Here is a 23,512-nt window from a genome sequence, read left to right on the forward strand (position 1 = left end):
GTCTCAACTCTTGAGTGGCATCGACTCCATGTGCCTACCTTTGCTTGTTTCCTTGTCCCCATCGCTTGTCTGTTTGTCTTGGTGTCCCTCCATCAAGAGTCCACAGGCTCCCTTTCCCATACCATCTGTACCCCCAGATCCTGCCACCCACTTTCCTAGGCGTGAAAGTGCCCAAGTTTGGGGCGAAGGCCAAACTCTCTGTGAACCTCAAGTCAAATCACACAGTTTCAGAAAACCCAGATGCAGTTTGAAATTACAGTTAAGACTCCATGGAAAATAAATGACATGAACAGCTGGAAACCCCACCTCCACCACCCCCGGCTCTCCTTCCCAGCTCTCCTCCCCCCTCCTCCGTTTTTAAATGTTTTCTCCCCCTGATTCTTCAGAACAGAATTTCTTGGGGGACGTGAAACTCGAGCCTTGCACAAGAGCGGGGTGTTGACTGGTTCATCCAGGGATGGCAGCTGCCAGAGGGGGTGGGCGGGGGGGTGTGGGGCCAGGGGCAGAGCTCTCTGGAGTCCTCAGGAGAATTGCTGTTGGAGGGTCCTTGGGGGTTGCCCCTCCTGTTTTGCGCAATCTATCTTTAGAGAACTGCAAGTTCATTTCTCAGAAGGGTGCCTGGGCTGAGAAGACGTCTAAACGGACAAACCACTTCCTGCAATCTTCAACTGAATTGAGGCTGGGGGGGGTGTGACCATGGGTAGGGGCGGCCTCCATTCAGACTGTCCACATTGTGTCTTTCCACAGCCCACTCCTGGTTTTGGGCCAAGTGAGATGGGCACCTCTGGGGGTCCCCAGCCAGAAGTGTGGCCTTGCTTCTGGGATTGGTTGCTACTGGGTCTGGAAGAGGGGCAGTCCCCTGGGAGGCAACATTGGACAATTCTTTCCTGCCCTCCCTAAGACAGGGATCAGGAGGCTGTGAAGAAACAGCTTCGAGTTTTCTGGTGGTGTCAGCACCAAATGGGTTCCCAAAAGGGGAAGACCCCAAGGAGCCTTCCGAGCAGCTTGGTGCAGAAAGATAGAATTTTTTTTTAAGAGGCAAGGTCTAGCTTTGTTGCCCAGACTGGAGTGCAGTGTCTCCCTCATAGCTCACTGAAGCTTTGAACTCCCGGGCTCAAGCAAGCCTCCTGCCTCAGCCTCCCAAGTAGCTGAGAATATAGGTGCATGTCACCATGTCCGGTTATTTTTTAAAATATATATATATTTTGCGTAGAGATGAGGTCTTGCTCTGTTGCCCAGGCTGGCCTCAAACTCCTGGCTTCAAGTGATCCTCCCGCCTTGGCCTCCCAGAGTGCTGGGGTTACAGGCATGACCCACCGTGCCTGGCCAGAGAGATAGTCTTTAAACACAGGCAGACCTGGGTTCAAATCTTGTCTCTATCACTTAGCATCAAGTGCCAAGAAGCCTTGGGACAGGTGCCAACTTCTGTGTACCTTAGTAAGCTGAAATTAATAACAGTAACTACCCCAGAAAATTGCTATAAGGTTTGCATGAGATGATACATATACAATACTCATGTTAGGACTGGGGACATGTGATACGTCCCAATATAAGCTCCTTCTCAGTCCCTCAAAAATAAAAAGAATAACAAAATCTATTTTGGGGAGTTTGCCAAATGCCAGTGAACAGGCATTATCCCATTTGATCGTGGCAATGACCCTGAACAGGCATTATCCCATTTGATCATGGCAATGACCCTGTGAGTTCAGTAATTATCACTGGGGATTTACAGGGCCTCGAGGTGGCAGTGGCAGTCTCTCTCTGAGGGATTCTGGCTCTGACAATAAAGTGTTGTCCTTCCCGTCCTGCTGGGACTCCCCCATGGTAGCTTTCTGGATACCTCTTCACCAGGTACCCTATGACTTCAGGAATCCAAACTTCCCTTAGGGTCACACGGTTCTTCCTTCCTTCTCCCTCTGGTTTTCATGGCCCACAATCCACACCTCACGAAGCCTGAGGTCAGCAAGGTGGTGGGGTCTGAGAAACTATGTCCGTGTTGGAGTCTGGGGGTAGTGCTGCCATGCTCTGGAAAAAAAAATATAGAGAACGCTCAGTTACATTTGAATTTCAGATAAATGACAAATATATATTTAGTGTATGTCTATCCTAAATATTGCATGGGACACACTTTTGTTATAAAATTGTTTGTTGTTTGAAATTAAATGTAACTGGACATCCTCTCTGGGAGAGGATCCTTGGTCACTTGGACCCTGGGATAGCAGCACTGACCTAGGGTTAGACATCCTGCATCCAGTCTGTTCTGTCACCTGTCCTCTGTGCTGAGGACACTCACTTCTGCTTTCTAAGTCTCGCTGTTGCCATTTTAAAAAAGGGCATAACAAATCTTTTCTTGCGCTGCCATTTAGCAACGGAGTGGCCATCTCCTGCAGGTTAGTACGATTTCACGTCAATGACTTCAGCCAGCATTTATTGAATTAGCATTTACTATACCGTCTGTGCTGAGTGTGGAGATTGCAGGTCTCATGAGACATGACCCTTGTTTAGAGCTCATTGTCGTCTGGCTTGGGGAATTGCACACAGGCAGACAAAGAACTGCAAGGGAACATGGTAGCCAAGTGTATCCTCAGGGCTGCTGGGAGGACACGGAGGCTCTGCCTGGTGGAGTCAGGAGAAGCGTCCCAAGGAGATGACACCTAGGTGGAGTCTCAGAGAATTATGATTGCAAGGCCACATATTTTTGATGAAACCCACTTGCTCCTTATACATAATCAAAATCATATTTTTAAAATGTTGAATGTGCTGGAATTTTCCTGCTTTGACTTAATGAACACTTCCAGTAGGTTAGCATTCTACACTTTGAACTTTGCTACTAACTTGAGTCTCTAAGTATCATTGATTCCCATTTGACGGAGGAGAAAGTTGAGCTTCAGAGAGGTCAAGGAATTTGCCCAAATAGCACAGCTGGTGAGTAGTGGAACAGGAGCTGTGATGACTGTCTATGAGCATATGAAAGTCACGACACTTTATGGGTCAGACTGAGAACAACAGCCAAGAGGAAACAGGAGAATGGAGGTTTTGAGGCCAGGCATGGTGGCTCACACCTGTCATCCCAGTACTCTGAGAGGCGGAGGTGAGAGGATTGCTTGAGCCCAGGAGGAGTTCAAAAGGCCAGTCTAGGCAACTTAGTGAGACCTTGCCTCTGCAAAAAAATTAAAAAATTAGCTGGATGTGCTGGTGCATGCCTGTAGTCCCAGCTACTTTGGAGACTGAGACGGGAGGATTGCCTGAACCCAGGAGGATTAACTGAGCCCAGGAGGTCGAGGCTGTGGTGAGTTGTGATCATGACGCTGCACTCCAGCCTGGGTGACAGAGAGAGATTCCGACTGAAAAAAACCCCAAAAACAAAAGTTGAGGTTTTGAAAACATCAACTTCAAGTGGGAAAGCTGGGTGCTGTCCTCAGGCCTGAACCGCATTTCTGAGCCCGCCTTAGAAGCTCAGCGCTCCACAGACCACCTCTCTCCAGCTGGCAAGTTGGAGGCAGGCGCCGGTGGCCTTAACTGTGTCATGAAAGGTTATCTGATCGCATTGGCTCTCTGATGTTTCGCTTTGAGCCACAACCTTGAAAATGCAGAAAATAGATCCAGTTGCAAGCCTGACCTTCTCCGTGTGCCAAATGCTGTTGAAAGAAGGAGCTAGAATTGCTCCTCAGACAGTTTTCTCTGCAATTAGAATAAAGGCTGCCACCTGAGGCATAGAAGGGAGTCCCGCATAGCCAGAGAGCCTTCGGGGTTTGCCACTTCTCCGAGGGTGCTGCTCGCGCGATGCCATTGCTTTCGTCTTTGTCTCATTCTCACATCCTCCTGCTTTGGGGCACTCGTGGGCTACAGATGTGAACACTTTTGTGAATGTTAATATTTGAAACACCCACATCAAATTTGGAGAAATACGTTTTTGACATTGTGAACATGAAACGATCACCTCCCATGGCTTATGCATATAATTAATAGTGTTTGCAAACGAGCCGACCATGTACTAGCTTATTCATTCATTGATTCGTGGGTCGGTGCACTTGACAAATACGGAATGAGCACCTATTATGTGCTAGATTCTATACTAGGTTCTGGAGCGTAAGAGGTACGGATGGGTGGGGTTCAAATAACCAATATTAAATCCAATGCTTCAGTAGGGGCAGGTGGCGTGGACGGCCCGGAGACATGGCAACCTCATGGACCTGGGTTTAAAACTGGGCTGTCAGCACTTTGGGAGGCTGAGGTGGAAGGGTAACTTAAAGCCAGGAATTTGAGACCAGGCTGGGCAACGTAGTGAGACTCCCTAATGGTAATAACCTAGGGGGAAATCTAGTCAGGAAAATTAAAACTGGGCTCTGCCACTCACTAGCTGTGTGTCCTTGGGAAGTTTATTTAGCCCTTTGAGTCTCAGCTTCCCCATCTGCAAACAGAGGCAAATGATAGCTGTTTTATTAGTGGTGTATGACAGCCTTGTGACAAGCTGTGTGTTCACTTTATTCCCATCTTACAGATGGCAGTGTGTTGCTCAAGGTAACACAAGTGGTGAGCAGCAGAGCTGAGTGTTGACCCGGTCTTCAATTTCCAAACGCAGTATTTTTTTTCCATTTCTTCCCACTTCATTTTTTTTAGCCCACGTAATTTATGAATTCCTCCCTCTAAGCTTTTCAGCAAAATATCTCTGTGTTCCAGCACCATTATCTCTTAGGACCAGGACTTCTAGAGTCTGTTTATTCTAAACTTTCCACAGCTGCCACGATAAGAGTAACTTTATTTTTCAAGGTGAGCACAGTCGTTGCAGAATCTGTGCAAAGCTCCTCCTATGAGCGATAAGTACAATTGGATACCAAACCGTCTCTGGACTTGAGGGCAGGGCAGAAGACACCCGCCCTCTCCTGACCGTGGACTCGTGGAGTCCAGCTCTTGGAGTGTGCCAGCGTGGTCTTTTAGGTTTGCTGTTTTTCTCAGCAATTCACCTCCTGAAGTCATAACCTCCCGACGTTCTAGGGAGGGAACATCGGTGTTAGCTATGTACAGGGCATCCGGGCAGCTGATGGCATTGAATGTGTTAGTGCCTGCTGAGAAGATGGAGAATGCAGACAAAACTCACTGTGAACTCAGCCTAGTGGGCCATGGAAGCTCATTCTCTTCGTACTAATAGAACAGCTCTCTTTGGGAAGAATCATACTTGTTTAAATGTGCTTCCATCACAGTTTGAGTCAGGTCTTAACACTGCACAGCATGTGGATGCACAGTTAACGCCATTATTTCTTTGGACCAGAAGAGACTTCAAGGTCATGATCTGGTCCAACGCCCTGACTGATATTTCAGTCCATCTTTTAAAAATCCTATCAACTGCTAAGTTGCAGAGAGTTCCATTTTGGTTGCTTCTAACAGTGGCTAGTCTGGGAAAAACAGAAGCTATCTTCATGTTCCAGTTGATCTTTTTTTTTGGAATCGGGATCTCTTTTTTAGAATTTGTCACCCAGGCTGGAGCGCAGTGGCATGATCACAGCTCACCAGTCTCGTCCTTCTGGGCTCACTCAGGTCATCCTTCCACTTCAGCCTCCCGAGTAGCTGGAATTACAGGTGTGCACCACCATACCCGGCTGATTTTTTTGATGTTTTTTGTAGAGATAAGGTCTTGCTATGTTACCCAGGCTGGTCTCAAACTCTTGGGCTCAAGCAATCACCCCACTTCGGTGGTCCAAAAGGCTAGGATTACAAGCATCAAGCACCATGCCTGGAGATAAATACATTCTTTAAAACAATTTATTTTATTTGAAAGATGTGGGGTACAATTCAGGATTGGACATACAAGTGGTCATCGTACAGGCAAAGTTTGGGCCTCCATTTGGTCCTTACTTCACCTAGTTTGAAATCAGGTACCCTTATTGATGCTATGTGTTCCCCCCCTTCCCTGGCAGTTACCAACTACTGCCAGTCCCCTTCTTAGAGTATTATGGTAAATGTTCAGGGTCCACTTATGAGTGACAACATGTGATATTCAGTTCTTTGTTTCTGTTATAGATCAATGAGTATTATTTACTCTAAATCCATCCAAGTTACTGCAAAGCCCATAATTTTGTCCTTCTTTATGGCTGTGTCATATTCCATCGTGTATATGCACCATTAAAAAAAATCCAGTTTCAATGGGCAGCACGGTTGGTTCCATTTTTTTGCTATTGTAAATAGTGTTGCAATAAACATGTGTGTGTGCAGGTATCTTTATTGTAGAGCGACTTAAGTTCCTCCAGGTATAGATAAATACATCCTTATGTGGCGATGTAACAAAATATCACAGGTAAGGCTGAAGTCCCCTTGAGGCTATCTTCTCTGACTCCTTGAACTCTTCTCAGAGAAAACCGCTATGAACATTTTGGTGCATGTGTTTCCGGAGCTTCGTTATGTCCTTGTGTATTTGTTTGGGTGCATTGGCACATATGTTTTGACATAAATTAAACCATATTATCTCTTATTACTATCTCACTCAGACTTTTCTTTGAAATTCCATACAGATCTACCTCATTATTATTATTATTATTATTTTGAGTTGGAGTCTCACTCCTTAGTATTTACTAATGGGGATGTGCTATGGTTTATTTCATCCTTCCTCTGTTGATAAATATTTGCTCTCTCTTTTTTTTCTCCTACTAGAAAAAATCTTGTAAGTGTCTCCTTGGGCCAAATGCATGTGCATGTGTCTCTCAAGTGTGCACACTGAGAGGTGGAATGATGGAGCCTCACTTCTGCTTGTGAACCCAGAGATCAGACATTCACTGGCCCCTGAAGTGCATCTGTTGAGTGAGCTGAGCGCCTTGAACTCTGTAGTCCGTGATCTATGCTCTGTGTGGTAAAAGTCTAGTATGTTTTCTGCCTTCAGATCTGACAGGCATTTTCTTTCATTCTGGAAGCTGCCACTGAGTGGAAGGAGCGAACAGTGGATTCATGAAAAACCAAGAAGATAGTTCCAGGGGGGCCAGATTCCCACGGGAACATTAACCAAGTCTGTGCTTTGGACTTGTCATGACGTGAGCCACTGTGGAGGGTGTCTCTGCCACTGTCCCTCAGCCCTCACTCCGCTGAGAATGACCCAGAATCAGATAATTTCACCTGTCTTGTTAGAGAATCTCACCTATATTGTTGGAGAATCTCGCCTATATTGTTGGAGAATCTCGCCTATATTATTAGGCATGGAGGAAAATTTGGAAGTCATTCTTTTCAGCCATGGAATTTTGAAGATGGACACACAGAGGCTTTCTGAGGAGGGTCTTCCTGACCTTGGGTAATCAGTGTAACCATCCGTGCACCTGTATCAAAAATTACCTGTTAGAGAGTGCAGTGACTGCTCTTCTGCTTGGCCTTTGAGGTTGTTGAAAGGATGAGGTGAGATAATAAAGGTAAAATCTCAACTTCTGCCCTAAGTGTCAACGGAGGTATAGTGTTTAGAATGTGGTATCCGGAAGCCAAAGGCCAACCCTCTTGAGGCTGGACCCGTGTGAGGGGCTAACCGATCAATTCCAGTTCTGGGCAGTAGGGGGCACTCTTGCACTTTCTCTAGATTGTCTAAATCAGATGAAGGGAGGGTTCAAATTTTTGTCCCCGTTGGTACAGTTTAGTCCTTGAGCCACTGTGGGGGTGGTGGGTTACACTGTCCATGCCCTGGGACTGACCATTTCATGAATCCCCAAAATGCAAAGAGTCCTGGACCAGGTGGATTTTGCCAGTGTTTTTCCCAGGACAGGTAGAAGCTGACCACAACGCAGCAAATGAAGAGTCCAGCACAACAGACAGCCATTCTTTTTACTATTGCTTTTTTGAGTTGGAGTCTCACTCTGTTGCCCAGGCTGGAATGCAGTGGCACGTTCACGGCCACCCCAGATTCGACCTGCTGGGCTCCGGTGATTCTGCAGCCTCAGCCTCAGCTGGAACTACAGGTGTGTGCTGCCGCAGCCGGCGAATTTCTTGTTTTTTTATATTAGAGATGAGGTCTCGTGAAATTGCCCAGGCTGATCTCGAACCCGTGGGCTCAGGCAATCCCCACACCTCGGCCTCCCCAAGTGCTGGGATGACAGGCTTGAGCCACCACGCCTGGCCTCAGACAGTCATTCTATGGTGCAGATATATACGAGGGGCCAAACTGTCACCAGGTTTTGTATGATCTATGTGTGGTGGCACGAGGCGCAGCATTTGAGGTTCCCTGCTGCCTTCCAGCCGTAATGGAAGAGACGGTGCAGACTGTGGGTTCCAGGAGATAAAATTTTAAGACTCCAGCTGGCTCGGTGGTGATAGGTCGTTCTAAAGACACTGAGCAGTTACGGGAAACCATCACGGAGGGAATGGGCCCATTTAGTATCATTTTCCATCTTGTCATGAATCGGAAGCCCTGAAAACAGGGCTGAAAAGTGGGCGAGACACATTTGGCATCCCATTTATTTACCAGAAAGCGCAGCCAGGCCTCTGTCATGCTTTGGGCTGGTTAAAGGTATCGACACTGTACCTCTTTCTTGCTACCGTTTTTAACGTTTTATTTTGAAAAAAATTTCAGACTTACTACAAAAACTAAAAAGTTTACAAGAAAACAGATGTATTAAAAGCCTAGTGCAATAATTTAGCTATTCTGCTCAATTTCATATATGTGCCGTATATTATATATGCCATGTATTTTTTATATAATACTACATATATATATATATATTTGAGTTGGAGTCTCACTCTGTCACCCAGACTGGAGTGCAGTGGCCGCTCCTGGCCACCGCAGCCTCGACCTGCTGGGCTCCGGCGATCCTTCCGCCTCAGCCTTCCATGTAGCCAGAACTACAGGCGCGTGCTACCACGCCCGGCTAATTTTTTTGATTTATTGTAGAGATGAAGTCTTGCCAAGTTGCCCAGGCAGGTCTCGAACCCGCAGGCTCAGGCAATCCACTCACCTCAGCCTCTGAAAGGCGCGGGGTTACAGGCTGAGCCACCAAGCCCGGCTGGTACCACATATTTTTTATATAATGCTATATATATTTGAATGATTTGAAAGTAAGTTATAGACATGGTGCTCTTTCCTCCCACATACTTCTGTGGGTACTTCCTGAAGACAAAGACACTTTCTTACATGACCACTGCAGTTAAGTATCAAAACTGGAAAATTGACATGAACACCAGACTATTGTCCAATCTGCAGTCCTCTCTTGAATTTCACCAATGATCTGAGTTACATGCATATGACAAAAGAAAACACTAGCGCACCACGTTACATTTATTTGTGTCTCTTTCGCTTTCTTTAATCTGGAACAGTTTTCTGTCTCTTATGGCAATGACCTTTCAGAAAAGTACAGCTGAGATTTTTGCAGAATGTGCGCAATCTGAGTTTCTCCACTGTCTCCACATGATTAGATTCAGCTCATGCATTTTCAACTGGAATAGCATAGGAACAATGTTAGGTCTTTTTCCATGCATTATATCAGGAGGCACACAACGTCAATTTCTCTCATTACCAGCGATGTTGACTTTATTTGATTAAAGTGGTGTCTGTCAATTACAGTAGAGGATACTGTAACAACTTGTTCAAGCCTTTCCCTTGGTAATTAATAAGTATCATGTCAGAAGATACTTTATTATGTAAACATTGTTACTTCTCACACTTGAAGCTACTGGTTTTATCATACATTGATGATTCTTGCTTGAATCTACTATTATTATGATGCTTGTCAAATGGCCGTTTTCTGTTTCCACCATTGTTGGCACATTTGTTAGTTAGCTTTTTGCTATAAGGGAGAGATTTTCCTTCTTCCACGTTTATTTATATGAAAGACTTCTCGATGGTCCAAATCCTTGAGCACACGTAATGCCAGATGGTAATAATCCGGTGCTAAAACGTGCATTGTAGTTTATGAAGAATTTAGTTAATAGCAACTTTACTCATGTGTTCTTCACAGCCGGACTATGTGGAAGTTAGTGGGTTCTTCTATTAAAAATGGGGAAACGGAAGCTCAAGAGGGGCCCCTCAATCATCAATTGTGTTACACTGCTTGATTAGGATTTGATGTTGGGAGTCCCCTGAGAGCAGGGCAGGTGTGTTAGTTACATTTTGATCTTCTGAACACCCAGCCCAGCAGGTGCTCAATACTAGTTTGTTGTATGTATGAATGAATGAATAAGGAGTCGAGTAAGAGAGCATTGATCCCCCAAATCCTTCTCTTCTCTACTTGTTGATTCCTCTGTTACAACAAAGCCTAAGGTTTGAACTTCCTTGGGAAAGGCTGGCAAGAGTTGTGTACTAAGTTCTAGAACTAGGCCGAGGGGGGTGAGAATGGGCAGATAACGGAACAGCCCCAGCCTCTGTGTGTCTGAGGTGAGTCACGGTGGTGTTCACCAAGCTGGAAGGCACAGAGACTGGAGATTGGGAGGTACACCCAGGTCCTGACGACAGGCTTTTGTGACAATCCCTGCCAGGGAGAGCGGCAGGCAGACCTGTCGTTTTGATGCCATCCGATGTCTGAGCGCCATGAATCAGGACGGGCAGGTTCTACAAGCTTCCAGGGGGACTGGTCTGGAACCTGGTGGTTTTGTGGTTTCCATCTGACCTTTGGTGAAGCTTGGGGCCCCTCACTCCATTTGCTCGTTCAAGTCTTTGGCCCCTAACGTCGCGCAATGTGGAATACGGAGTGAACCGGAATACAAGTTAAATTAAAAATAATTCCGAAACATAACCAAGGACCTGACCCCCAGAGGATTGTGGCGAATTGGCCACCAGGTTATATGAGGAGGAAGGACTCGTCTATGTAAATTTAACTCCTCTGGGGTTTTTATTTTTAGGCCCAAGCATTTCTGGGAGTGACTGACTTTTGACTAAAGACTCCATTTTTTAAAACATTTTATGTAGAGGACTTTAGGTCAGATGAGGGCTTGGCAACTTTAGAACCTTAGAATCATAAGTGAAATGGGCTAGAAATACATAATAGTGAATGACTGGAGTTGGGGAGGGGGATGGAGACATTTGCCCGGTTCAAGGGACAGTCGCTATTCAACTCAGCTGTGTTAGAATGTGGATGTAAAGAGAAGAGAGAGATACATTCCCCACCCCCATTTTATCTTAGATTCAGGGTCTATACGTGCAGTTCGGTACATGGACATATTTTGTTGAGATGAGGATTGATCTCAGTTGGCCCCTCCCCAGAGAGTAAACACCGTGCCCCAAAGGTACTTTTTGAACTCTAACCCAATCCCTCTCCTCTACCCTTATTGCTGTGCCAGTGTCTGTTAAAAAAAAAATACATTTTTAAGAACGCGAGATATCTTGATTTGCAAATGTTGGCAACGACATAATGTTTTTTTTTTTTTTTTTAGAAAACACCATACAGTTTAGACCAAACATATCTACCAGTTGACTTTGAACCTGCATGGAAAGGTCGACGCCAGGATCAGCCAATCCTAAAACGACTTTTTCACCTCTGGATTCAAAGGGCGATGATTCTTATCAGGTAGATTTCCGTATGCAGTTCCTCTCACCTCATCTTCTTGCTTGATTTTTTGGAATTTCAGGGTGGGAGTGGCATGGCCAGTGATGTTTCTCCTCTGCTTGGCTCAGTATGTCCACCCACCCTGCCCAAGGCACACCCTCTAGCCCTTCCCACCCGGTCTCATGCTTCAGACCAACAGACTTCTCCCCTCTCTCAGAGGCTGGTGGCCCTACTCAGAATAAATTGAGAGCCTTAAAAGAGTTCTCCTAACTTGAGAATGCTTGCTAGAAGCCCAAACCTCACCATCACACAGTTTACCTATGCAGCAAATCCTCACGTGGATCCCACAATACTAAAATAAAATTTATTTATTTATTTGAGTCAGGATCTCACTCTGTTGTCCAGCCTGGAGCGCAGTGGCATGGTCATAGCTCACTGCAGCCTCAACCTCCTGGGCTCAGGGGATGTTTCCTTTTCAGTCTCCTGAGTAGTTGAGACTACAGGAACGTGCCACCATGTCTGGCTAGTTTTCTGATTTTTTTATATATATAGAGAGACAAGATCTCCCTATGCTGCCCAGGCTGATCTTGAACTCCTGGGCTCAAACAATCCTCTCACTTGGGCCTTCTAAAGTGCTGAGATTACAGGCACAAGACACCACGAGCCTAAAATTTGAAACAATTTTTAAAAAATTTAATTTAATCTAATTTTAAAGATGTCGGGTACAATTCAGGATTAGGTATACAAGTGGTCTTCCTACAGGTAAAGTTTGGGCCTCCCTTTGGTCTCCACTTTGCCTGGTTTGAGATCAGGTACCTTATTGATGCTGTGTTCTCCCCCACACCCTGGTAGTATCCCACTACTGCCAATCCCTTTCTTATATTATTATGGTAAATGTTCAGCGTCAGCTTATGAGGGAAAACATGTGGTACTCAGTTTTTTGTTTCTATGATAGATCACTGAGTATTATGGACTCTAAGTCCCTCCAAGTTGCTGCAAAGTTCATATATTTGTATAAGATTTTTAAAAAAGAATTTCCCTAATCTACCACATCACTGAAATGAATACCCATGCGCTGTATCATTATTTTACAAAAGAGATTGCACTCCATAAAGCAGTGTGGAGGCCAGCTCTGAGTTTTAGTGTGTGAGTTAACGGCACCAGGGTCCAAGTAGCCACTGGGTTGTGCTTGGAGGGTGTGGATTGCGCCCAGTCTTTGGAATTCTGTTTCTTTGGTCACAAGGGCAATTGAAGAAGAGAAGGAGGGGGGTGATTTAAGGCCAAGCCATTCCTTCTTCAGAAAAAGAAACTCAAAATTTCTTTTTTAATTCTTGATGCTGAAGGGTTTAATTCATGTTAAACATCCAGGCTGTTGCCTGCCGGGGTGCCACCCCAGATCATGAGGATGGGTGAGTGGGGCGGTCATCCGACTTGACCCAGAAGCTGGGAGGGGCCTTCAGTGTAGACAGCTGTTCATAATATTTGGAAGACCTGTCTGTGTTTTCCTTCACCCCAGAGTGAGTACCAGGTGGACAGTCTGGCTCTGTCACGCCTCTGCTCAGAACAGCAATGGCGGCCATCTTACTGACTCTAAAACTGGAAAGCTCTTCCAATCAACTTGCAAAGACCCACCCAACCTGACTTCATTCCCCCATTCCTACGTCATCTCCTGCTATTCTTTCCCATGGTCACAGGGCTCCTTCCACCCTGGCAACGACACTGGGGACACCCCTGCCTCAGGCCTTTGCCGTTTCTCCTCAGGCCACTTAACCGATGGCCCCTTCTCCTTCAAGCCTTTGCTTGGATGTCATCTTTCCTGGGAGGCTACCTTGTGCCCTGTTCAAAATCACAACCCACCCTTCTTCTGGCCCCAACTGCCTGTCACTCTGTTCCTATTCTGCTTTTCTTTTATTTCTTTAAATCTAGTGGAGTTGTGGGGCACATGTGAGGATTTGCTGCATAAGTCAATTGCAGGAAGGCGAGGTTTGGACTTCCAGCAAGTAGTGGACATGGTACCCTGCGGGTGGTTGTGTGCCTCTTATAGTGGACATAGTACCCCGTGGGTGGTTGCGTGTCCCTTATCCCCCCCCACCTTTAGCAGTGCCCAGCATCTGTGGTTCCCACCTTTGTGCCCATGTGCCAATGTTTAGGATCTACTTAGGGGCGAGGTCTGTGGAATTCAATTTTTTTGGTTTCTGTAATATTTGATTTCATTTATCATTTTCTAGCACATGATGTAATTTACTTATTTGTTATGGTTGACTCTGAGCTTCTTCGCTGGGATATGGATCCACCAGGGTAGAGCTCTTCCTTGGGTTGACTGTTGCATTCTAAACGCCTGGAATGGTGGACACTCAACACATGCTTGTGGGATGAGTGAATGGATTCCATTTTCCCACCCTACTGGTGCAGTGGGGCACTGTGACCAGGCGGGCAGCAGTTCTAAATACCCTCAGGAGATTCCTGCCCTGCTTTTGGGGTGTGGGAGGGCAGTTCTCAGGGATGTGCAGCCCATTCACTTTTTGACGGAGAACCACCCGAAAGGAAGGAGGTTATGTAACCCCGAAGCTTTTCCTAATCAGTTGTGCCCTGGAAGGGTGAGGCAACCTGCCTGGTCGGAAGTGTTTCTCCCACTTACGTTTCTCCAGCTTCCTGTTCTAGGAATGATTAGCCGCAGCAGCCAGAGAGAAACCAACGGAAAAACAAGTTTCCTCCAATCTCCCTCTACACCTTGAGCCTTGAGGTTTATGAAGATTACGGTAAGGCTTATCCAAGAGAACTGTGACCGCTGCTTTACCAGGGCTCCTTCCCCTGGGCCAGTGGTGATGCAAGGGTTGGGCTGAAAAAGGGGCAATGGGGTATCCGGAGTGGGGGAGTCTAAAAAAAAGCGTCTTGAAAGATCCAGCCTAGCAGCTTCCTGAAAACGAACCACATTTTGTTGGTTTCCCATCTGCTGGCTTTTTCTTCTTTCCAGCTCTGTCCCTCTCCTCGCCACAAGCCCCACGAGAAAAGAAATAATCTTCTCCTTTCCAGATGAAATTCTGTCATAAAGAGATGATCCCGGGGGCCAGGACCCCATGGCAGACGTGCTTCTGGAATCAGCTTGGGACCTCAGTGCCCAGGGCTGCCCGTCGGGGAGTGGCAGGGTTTCAGATGAAGGGGAAACTTGGTGCTCATTTGAGGCTTAGGTTCAGACAACGGCGATGCTCTCATCTGGTTTGTTGGCTCGTGGGCAGGGTCTGCCCAGGAACGGAATGTTTGTACTTGAGGATTCACCAGCCTAAGAGCAGAAGAATTTTTTTTTTGACTTTTTTGTATTTTACATGCTCAGCTGGGACCCGAGTTTAATCAGGAGAGTTTAATCTTCAGAACCCTGGCATATGATTTAGGGAAAAATGGTTCTGTGACCTTAATATTATCTGTGTATTACTGTTACATTCCTAACATTTTTATTATTAGCTGCAGCCCTTTTATTTTATTTTATTTTTTTCTCTTCCAATGATTTTTAAAAAAATTTTAACTTTAAAGTTGTGGGGTACAATTCAGGGCTAGATATACAAATGGTCATTGTACAGGTAAAGTTTGGGCCTTACTTTAGTCCCCACTTCACCTGGTTTGAGATCAGATGTCCCTACTGATGAAGTGTGTCCCCCCCAGCAGTTTCCCACTATTGCCAATCTCTTTCTTATATCATTATGATGCTTGCTTAGGGTCTGCGTATGAGTCAGAAAATGTGGTACTCTGTTCTTTGTTTCTGTGATTGATCACTGAGTATTATAGGCTCTAAGTCCATCCAAGTTGCTGCAAAGTTCCTAATTTTGTCCTTCTCTATGGCGGCGTATGATTTTAGTTTTTCTGAAAAAAGAATGTTACTCTCCATTTTGTAATCTTCTAAATAGACACGTTACTTGTGATCTTAAATTTGATTTATATTTAACCTGTATATTTAATATTAGTATTAATCTTACAGTATACCATAAATATAAAGTATTAGATACAATATATTTTAAACTTGGTGGATGCAGTGCCATTCTTTAAAAAAAAAAGTTGTTTTTCTGTTTAATGGCACAATACAACCCTACCAGGGATTTAGTTAGGGAAAGTATCTTGAATAAATAATATTTTTTAAAAAATGGGTTAAATGTTAAATACTCCTCAGAGACTGGTGAGTAGATTAATCAAGATTTTGGAATGCTACGAAAATTTGTTTATAAGTAAACCGCCTACGGAGCAAATCTTGTACAAAAGAACATCAGAAAAGAGCACAAATCATAAAAGTATTGCTCAGTAAATTTCAAAAATAAACACATCCTCTCACCTAGCAGCTAGCTCACAAAACGGCGTGTGACCAAAGCTCTGGATGATCTCTCAGTGTCCTTTCCCATTGCCGAGCCCCCCAAAGGATGGAAACACGACCCTGACTTCTGATTTTGCTTGTTTTTGAGCTCTATATAAATGTCTCTGGCTTCTTTTGCTCAACATTATGTTTGTGCATTGAGTCATGTGATTGTGTATAGCCATGATTCGTGTACCCCCCCGTACTATAAATTATTTCATTATGTGGATATACACCATGTTATTTATCAATTCTACCTTGAAGACATTTAAGTTGTTTCCAGTTTTTCATAGTTACAAGTTGCAACTGTGGACATTCTCCTTCACATCCTTCGGACGCATATGCACTCTTTCCTGTTTGGTAGACAGTCTGGTAGATATGCAAGACTGAAAATTCTATATCACGGAGTACACACGTGTTCAGCTTTGAGAGATACTGCCAATAGGCTGTATGAACTTATAGTCCTCCTAGCAGGGCATGAGTGTTCTGATAGGTTCACACTTTCATTAATGCTAGGAAGTGTTGGTGGAGTTTTAATTTTAGATATTCCAATGGGCATGTAGTGAGTCACATTGTAGTGTTAACTGCTGACTAATGAGTTTCAACGCATTTTCTTGTTGGCTATCCACTTGGATATTTGCTTTTATGAACTTCCTGTTTAATATATTACTTACTTTCCCCCACTTGCTTGCCTTTTATTCTTACTGACCGAGGTAGTCATTTATATAACTTGAAGTTGAGTCCTTTGTGAGTCACGTGCGTTGCAGATGTCTTCTTGCACATGGTGGCTTGACTCCTCATACTTATCATGGCTTCTTTTGATGTAAAGAGTTTACATTTTAATTTCTCAGTCTTTTTCTATGTGATTCGTTTTTTGCATGTAATTCCCGGTTAAGAAATTTTTGTCTGCAACATAGGTTATCTTATAGAAGTGCCATTGTTTTTACCATTTTCCTCTAGATTTATAATGCATCAGGGATTTTTGTATCTATTATAATGTAGAAAGTAGGGATTATTATGTCATTGTTTATTAATAAGACCATTCTTTTTCCACTGAATTGTAGTGTCTTCTTTGCTATGTATTGAGTAATTACATATACGAGTCTGTTGCTGTATGCTACTTTTAGTTGTATTGGTCTATTTGTTTATTTTTGCACCAACTTAATTAACTGTAACTATGATTAGCTGATTATTGCCTTAAAGAATAGTTTAATATTGTGCATCTACAACCTCTATCCTCTAGTTAATTCTCCATGGTGAGTTTTTCTTTTCTCAATACTTTTCTGGATTTTCAATATCCTTTTCTTCTCTCTACTTAAATATAGATATTTTCTACTGATATATCTTCAGGTCATCCTTTTATGTGCTGTATGGTCTGTCTGTTGCAATATTTAGTAACATCTTTTAGTGCTAGAATTTTCATTTGATTCTTTCTTATAGGTTTCAGTCCTCTGATAGTGTTCTGCTTTCTGTCACCTATGCTCTTGAACACATTAACACAACTTTTAAAAGGTCCATGTCTATTAAATTCAATAAGTGAGTCATCTGTGTATTTGTTTCTACTGTCAGTTTCTTTTTTTCCTCTGTCTTGTTTCTTATTCTTCCTAGTAATTGTTGAATGAATGTTAGACATTTTGTATAAAAAATGTATAGGTCCCTGTTGAATAATCAGGGTAGCTTCTTCTCTTGCTTGAATTGCTTGGCCATTTTAATAATGGGCTTGGGGTTGTGGCATCATGGCAGGAAGGTAGTACCTCAGCCAATACTGGAGCTATAGAAAGGTGCGCTTACGTTATTGCCATGCACTTCAACATTTTTCTATCTTCACTTGCTTTTCTGGACCTTAATTACATCTCTTGTAAATTCCTGACTGATATTTCTCACTTCCAATCTCTCAACTTATTGCAATTTCGCAAAAGCCACTTGATTAAGATTTGCTAAATTCCCATCTGGTTGCATTACTCCTTCTGTTCAAATCCTTCAATGACTGAATTCAGAGAACTAAGATTGCACAAGAAAGGAACCACCATATTTTCCTCTCCAAAGAATCTTTATGTGTAATGGAGGGCAAAGAAAGAAACAAAATTAGGAGCTGGACAAAGGTCTTAATGCCCAGCTTTATTTGTTTTTTTCATACAATCATGAATGGAACTCCATCCTTCTTTAATGATTTCTAATTGTTCTTCCAATACAAAAAAAATCATATCAGGAATTTTTTTTATGGTGTAATTTTAGTTTAAAAATTTGTTACAATGAGCATTAATAATTTATAATAAGAAAATAATTTTTTTCTATGAAAATATAGGAATATTTTATAATCTCTCCTAATTGTACAGATCATCTAGAGTTTAGAATCTTTCCTTGTTTGCATATAATATTTCAATTTAAATACCTCCCTTCCTACAAGGGCAGATTCACACCACAGGAAGAAAATGTAATTCAAAGTAACTTAAAAAAATAAAAACATGCTCCTGTCTTCACCTTTGTGAGTATAAATTTGATGTTATATGTAAATGTGCCTTGTAAACCCTAAAGTGCCTTAAAAATGAAAGCTATTTTACTTAATAATTAACATTAATGCTATTAAAATATTGTACCCTATTAAAATGCAAATGCTTTTGGAAGACTGAGACATTAAACCAATGATGCGTGACTTGGTGAGAAATATTTCATCAGCAGCTTTCCCGTGCAATAAATGAAGCAATGTGATGGAGTGAAGGAGAACGTGTGTGTGTGTGTGTGTGTGTGTATGAGGGTGACTGAGAAAAAAGCAAGGGCACAAACGTTAGACCCAAATGCCCTTCTTTAAGGCAGAACTGGATTGAGAACCTGGGTTAGAGGGCAGCAGGTTATCATGACCACCTAGTGGGCCTGTTTTGGTGACACCGCTGAGGACGAGGCTACAATTCATATCCTGCCTCTGACACTTCAGTAATGTCCTTTGAGGGCTCCATTTCCTTGGCGATACCCTGAGAAGTCGGAACTAAGGTTTTCCATTTCTGATGGTCTATGATGTCTGGTTCAAGGGCCTTTGCGAGGGAGATGGGTAGCAGTGCTTGACATTTTTCTCAAGCAATAGATGTCATGAATCTGGCTTATTCTTCATACAACAATCAGACATTGCAAAAGATGAAGGTGACCTTGGGCACAAACTAGCCTTATAGTCTCATTTTCAAGAGAGAGAACTAAGAGGCGGAAGGAGCAAGTTGGCAATCGAGCCATACAGCGAGTTGGTGGCCGAACCGGAATCGCAACTCCCATCTCCATGTTGCTTCTATTTTTCCTTCTTTCCCTGTGCACTTGAGGTACAGCAAGTGATGAGCAAGACAGTTTTGTGCCTTCTGCCTTCATGGGGCTTAGAGTCTTGAGACAGAGCAAGAGAAATGTACGTAAGTGCTATTTGCTTATAATCAGGAAAGTGCAGAGTCTTATGGGATTGTCTAAAGTAATCTTGGGGTGGATGAGAAGACTTTCCAAGGAAGGTGAGGCTGAAGCTGAGATCTGAAAATATGAGAATGAAAGGGTGAGGGGAAAGAGAAACCAATGAGAGAGAGAGAGAGAGAGAGAGAGAGAGAGAGAGAATATGAGAATATGTGAGAGAATGAGGAAGAAAAATGGGAGAGGAGAGGAAGAGAAAACATAACATTACTTATGTCCAGAGCATATACTATTAAAGGAGGACTGGTAAAAAACTTGAGGCATAACTGAACCATGCTGGGCTTTTTAGCCATGTTAAGAAGTTTGGTTTATGGGCAAAAGAAAATGGTAAGCTGTGAACGCCACTGTATATGTAAAACATGTTGATTTGAAGTATATACGTTATAGAATGACTTAATCTAGCTAAGTAGACTTGATATCCACTCTCTTAACATTTTTCAAGAATACAATATATTGTTAACTGTAGTCATCATATTGTCCAATAGATCTCTTGAACTTTTTCCTCCTAACTGAAATTTTGTACCCTTTGACCAATATCTCTCCATACTTTCCAACCTTCAGCCCATTGCAACCATCATTCTACCTACTCTGTGTGATCAGCTTTTTTAGATTTCAAATATGAGTGACATCATGAGGTATTTGTTTTTCTGGGCCTGACTTATTTCACTTAATGCTCTCCAGGTCCAAGTTGTATGTGGTAAATACACGCTATTTTATCTGTCAAAAAGAATATATTGCTACCTGCTTGGAAAAAAAAAAGAAAGAAAGAAATGGTGAACCAGTGGTAGATTTTAAGTAAAGGCAGTGCAGGGATACTTAAGATTAATCAGAGCCATCAGAATGGGGGAAATTTCATATCTGAATATTGGGACAAAATTTTCATATTTTTGTTCAAAGTTTAATATTTCCTTCTTCCTTCAAAAATACGAATTGTGTAGGCTTAAATGAGTTCTAAGATTCAAATATGATGATGTATATAGAGTTTCCATCCTGGAGTCTGTTAGATAAAAGGTTTAAACGAAAAGCAACTATGAGGATGAGCATAGCAAAGTGACCTCCAAACTCATTCTCTTGCCAACATGTGACATCTCATCTCTTGGAATGCAGGGCAAACTAGTTTTTAGATACTTATCTCTTTTCTTTTGCTTCCCAACATTTTTAATCCACATATGTCTCTTTCTGTTCTTCCTTCTCTTTCCTCCAGCTGAAGCCTTCATATGAATTCCAGGTGAACTCTGAGTGTTTCATACTTCAGGTTTTCAATGGAAGTCTTTCTTCCCCTGGTGTATCACTTAGTTTTCCAGGAATACCTAGATTAGGGAATTGGAGAGGTAGCTTCCATACAGGCCTCCAGTATTATTTCACCTGTGAGCCTGCATGGGGCGAGAAGCCAGGTCTGGAAACATGTAGACAAGTTTTAGGTTCATGCAGTTTTTGAAATTTCCTGTAGAATTGTAGGGAAAACACTGTGGAAAGAGCTAAAATGTGGTTTATAGACGCATGAGGGATGTCATAGGGAAGTGATATTTCTGATGCAAATTCATGTGGTTTTTCAACTATTTTCAGCTTTATTTGCTGCTCCCTATAGAATTTATTTACTTTGTGGGTTTTAATTGACTGACCATTGTGAACTTTATTTGGACTTGCGGTCACAGATTATTTTGAGTGTTGGTGACGCTTTTGAAGAGGATTGCTTTTGAAAGATAGACACAACACTCAAATCTTAGGTCTTGGGTACAGCAGTATGAAAAGAGGAGGCAGAGAGAAGGGAAATGAAATAGTTCTGTGCACCTACTACGATGTAGTTGTTGAAGCATCGTACACGTATTAGCTCATTTAAACACAGCAGTGGTCTGGGAACATAGATATCCTTATTTATTCATTATAGTTGAGAACACTGAGGCTCAGATAGGTTAAAGTGCCCAAATTTACACAGATAAAAAGAAATAGAAGTGAAATTTGACCTGATATCTGTTCGGAGTAGATATTCATGTTCTTCCTCATTGGCAGTTTGAGAAGAGCCATTTGGCTATTCGAGAAGAAGATTTCTATACCAAGTAGTGGGACTCAACTATAATAATTCACATATTTTTGAGGTAATGAATTAATATCTTATTGTTACTTTTTATTCTTCCATTTGAATTTGGCTAAAAAGCCACTGGAACTTTCTGGGCCTCTGTTTTCTGACCCATGAGAAGAAACAACTGGATGAAACCAATGATTTCTAAATTGATAAGTAGAATATACCTTCCTAGACACTCAAGTTTCTGGAAGAATAAGCATGCTTATGGAGAGGTTATGGAATGGTTGAGCTTACTGGCTGCCATAGCAGCAAGAGTTTTTCTTTTATCACTTTTTTATTTTAGACTTCAAGATAATTTTGAAGAAAGGATTTTCTGGCTATTAAGAAGGGGCGTAACTAGTCAACATAATGCCTTAGAGGCATTTATCTTTACCATGACCCACAGTCAGTCAACACATTTGAATGGACAAGTTTGAGCTCCCGAGAGGCTCACCCAATAAAAACACGTGACTGCCAATAGAGCCATCTATGTGTCCAGAGAATGAAGCTGTGAAGTGGCAGAGAATATAGGAGAAAATTAGGGCGTTATTCACTGGCTCTCAGTCAATTTGCTAGACATCCATTTGCCAAAAGGCAGTTCCCCAAAACACTAATTCCATGAAAACCTATTCAATGAAAATAATTTTACCAAAAGAATACATTGGCTTAATTCCCTGAAAACTGTTAAACAAGTGTTTTAAACCAGATCTAGGACAGTTTGCTACTAGTATTTCCTAGCAAGGGCTGATGAGTTTTACTTAAGGACTATAAACGAGGTGAGAGGTGGTGGTGGGGGGAAGACAGGGATGGGCAAAGCACAAGTCTGCAAAAACAGTAAAGTCAATACAAAGAAAGTCTAATCTTTAGGATACAAAATGTTGAATATTTCATGTGTTCAGAAACAGATGTAAACACAAGATAAACTGTCTTCAAATTAGTAGAGTTAACAAATTCATATAAAAAGTGTGTAGTGACATTTGGGTTTTTCCACCTTTTGGTTATTATGTGTAATCGTGCTGTAAGCATTCTTGTACAAGTGGTTTTTGTTTGTTCTTGCTTTGTTTTGGAGACATACACTTTCATTTTTTTCTTGGGAAGATACTTAGAAGTGGAATTGCTGGGTCATACGGTAGGTTAATGTTTTACTTTTTTTTTTTTTAAGTTGAAGTCTCACTCCGTTGCCCAGACTGGAGTGCAGTGGCAGCTCCCGGCCACTGCAGCCTCGACTTGCTGGGCTCTGGTGAGCCTTCCACGTCAGCCTTCCAAGGAGCTGGAACTACAGGCGTGCGCTACCACGCCCGGCTAATTTTTGATTTATTGTAGAGATGAGGTCTCGCCAAGTTGCCCAGGCGGGTCTCGAACCCATGGGCTCAGGCAATCCACTCACCTCAGTCTCCCAAAGCGATGGGATTACAGGCTGAGCCACCGAGCCCAGCTAATGTTTTACTTTTTAAGAAATGGTCAAACTGTTTCCCAGCATGCTCACACTATTTTGCATTTTCACCAGCAATGTATAAGGGCTCCAAGTTTTTCACATTCCTATCAACTCTTATTACCTGGCTTCTGGATTCTAACCATCCTCGTGAGTGTGAAGTGGTATTTTGCTGTTTTGACTGATTTTCATATGCTAATGACTCATGATGTTAAGCATCTTTTCATGTGCTTATTGACTATTGGAAGAAAAGCCTAGTCAAAGCTTTTACCCAATTTTTAATTTTTTAAAAAATTTTACTATTGAGTTGTAAGAGTTATTTATGTATTCTAGATACAAAACCTTTAGCAGATATGTGATTTGCAAACATTTTTTTCTGGTCTGTGATTGTTTTCCAGCTCTCTTGATGATGTCTTTTGAAGCACAAAAGTTTTAAATTTTGATTGAGTCCAGTTCATCAATTATTTAAATTACTTGTACTTTTATGCTGTGTCTAACAAATGACCTAATCCAAGATCATAAAGATTTTTCTCCTGTGTTTTTTTCTAAGAGTTTTACAGTTTTAGCTCTTACGTTTAGGCCTTTAATCAATGTTGAGTAAATTTTTTGTATGGTATGAAGTAGGTGTCCTAATTAATCTTTCTTGCATATGAACATTTAATTGTTCTAGCATTATGTGGTGAAAAGTATACTTCTTTCCTACTTAACTTTTCTGACACATTTCTTGAAACTCTGTTGACGAAAGAGTTTATTTTGGACTCTCAATTCCACTGATGTGTGTGTCTATCCTTACATCAGCCTTA

This window comes from Carlito syrichta, unplaced genomic scaffold (genome assembly GCF_000164805.1).
Source record: "Carlito syrichta isolate Samal-C Ts95f unplaced genomic scaffold, Tarsius_syrichta-2.0.1 Scaffold303367, whole genome shotgun sequence".
Classification (NCBI taxonomy): domain Eukaryota; kingdom Metazoa; phylum Chordata; class Mammalia; order Primates; family Tarsiidae; genus Carlito; species Carlito syrichta.